General features: G+C 39.5%; 1 non-coding gene across 1 annotated transcript; it reads right to left on the reverse strand.

Moving 5' to 3' along the window:
* Positions 1-239: 239 nt before the first annotated feature.
* LOC121978902 lies at positions 240-345 on the reverse strand. Its single transcript, XR_006111230.1, has one exon. It is a non-coding gene; the product is annotated as a small nucleolar RNA R71 (small nucleolar RNA).
* Positions 346-2354: the final 2009 nt, after the last annotated feature.

The following is a 2354-nucleotide window of genomic DNA, read 5'->3' on the forward strand; positions in this document are numbered from 1 at the left end:
ATTTGGTGGAGGACCTCATGAAGACCCCAATCAACACTTAGAGGTCTTTTATGAAATATGTGGGACCATGAAAATGAATGGAGTTCCTTCAGATGCAGTTAGATTATTATTATTTGGGTTTTCTCTAAGAGATAGAGCAAAGCAATGGCTGAATTCTTTAGCCCATAATAGCATCACCACTTAGGAGCAGTGTGAGCAACAGTTTCTTGATAAGTTCTATCCACCCAGCAAAACAGCTCATATGAGGAATTTAATTGCGAGCTTCAAGCAAACTGACTCAGAATCTCTTTTTGAAGCATGGGATAGATATAAAAGTATGCTCAGACAATGCCCACATCATGGGTTGGAAAGATGGTTAGTGTTGCACACTTTTTACAATGGTATCAATTATCATACCAAAGTGTCCCTTGATTCAGCTGCTGGAGGGGCACTTATGAACAAAAGCTTAGATGAAGCCGAAGAAATCATTGAAAGTGTAGCACAAAATCATCATCAATGGGCAAATGAAAGAAGTGGTGGTTATTCCTCTGTAAACCCAACAATTAAAGCATCAGGGAAGTTTGATGTAGATGCAGTCACTCTTTTGTCTGCAAAATTGGACGCTCTTATAAAGAAATTTGAAAATATGGGGACTAGTGCTAATATGGTCAATGCTATTAGTACATCTTGTGAAGTATGTGGGAGTTCAGAGCATTCAAATGACTCATGTCCATTGGGAGCTATCACTGCACAAATCAATAAACTTGAACAATGTGATGCAATCATGAGTTACAATCAAAGGCAGAACAACCCATACTCAAATACTTATAACCCTGGATGGAAGAGTCATCCAAATTTTTCTTACAGAAGTAATCAAGAGCAAGGACCATCTATGGGGGCAAGATCAAATTTTCAAGCTGGGCAACAAAATTTTCAACATCTATCTTCTCAAGGCTTACCAAAGTCAAATGTTGAAAAGATGCTTGAAGAAATTGTCTCAAGTCATAATGAAATGAAGCAAGATATAGCAAAGCTCATTCAAAGAATGGATAATTCTGATAAGCATCAAAGGATCCAGGATAGTCAAATTGCCCAACTAGCTTCCTCATCATCCAGAGCACCAGGACAGCTTCCAGGAAAACCTGATGTGAATCCTATGGAGCATTGCAATAGGATTGAGCTTAGGAGCGGACGGACCTTGGGAGACTCCCAAGTGACTGCTTCAAAAGGGATACAAAAAGAAGAAGAGCTCTCTCCTCCTATACCAAATCAGATTCAAGCAAATGAGGAGAGTACCATTGAGGTTGAAGAGACTCTTCCACTGAATCATCAGAGCAAAGCTGTCCCTTTTCCTCAGAGACTTACAATGCTCAAGAAGGATGAAGAATTTGGCAAGTTTCTAGAAAAGGTTAAGGAAATTTCTGTAGAGGTACCTCTTATTGATGCTATTCTACAAATGCCTAGATTTGCCAAATTCCTGAAGGATCTCATGTCAAATAAGAGAAGAAGAGGAGAGGTCGAGACCATTGCGCTTAGTGAGGAATGTAGTGCTATTTTTGAGAAGAACACTTCTCCAAAACTGAAGGACCCAGGGAGCTTTTATATTCCTTGCAACATAGGAAAAGAATTTTTTGGAAAAGCTTTTTGTGATTTGGGGGCGAGTGTTAGCCTCATTCCCTATTCAATTTGTAATAAATTAGGTCTCAAAAATATTAAACTTACTACTATGGCACTTCAACTTGCCGATCATTCCTGTAGGTACCCTTTGGGTATTATAGAAGATGTGCCAGTAGAGGTGGATGGGAATGTTATTCCCACAGACTTTGTCGTGTTGGACATGGAAGAGGACCCTAGGATTCCTATCATATTAGGAAGACCTTTCCTTGCTACAGCTGGAGCTATAATTGATGTCAAAAATCATAAGCTTTCTTTGGTAATTGGTAAGGAAAAGTTGGAATATGATTTATCTAATATCTCTAACCATGTCTCGTCTCTTTTAAATGCTTGTAGCAGGACAAGCATTTATAAACTTGAGGAATGGAATTTCCATCCTCATGGAAGGCCACCAAATGAAGGAGACAATGTGGTGGAAGATGTTGGGAGAAGATCTCCCAACAAAAACAAAAAGTATATCTGTCCTCCAAGGGCGAGGAAAAGAAGCGAATGATAAAGTTTGGTCGAGCTAAAGACCTTAAACAAGCGCTTCTTGGGAGGCAACCCAAGGGTTCTTTTAGTTAGTTTTGATTTGTATTGTAATTTCTTTTAGTTTGATGCATTCTTTTGATTTTGTTTTCAGGTTAGGTGCAAAACAGAGTCAGGCCGTGTGCTATACACGGCCAGGCAAAGGTTGCAGAGAAGGGAAGTGCTTGGGCCGT

The sequence above is a fragment of the Zingiber officinale genome, chromosome 4B (assembly GCF_018446385.1).
Source record: "Zingiber officinale cultivar Zhangliang chromosome 4B, Zo_v1.1, whole genome shotgun sequence".
Classification (NCBI taxonomy): domain Eukaryota; kingdom Viridiplantae; phylum Streptophyta; class Magnoliopsida; order Zingiberales; family Zingiberaceae; genus Zingiber; species Zingiber officinale.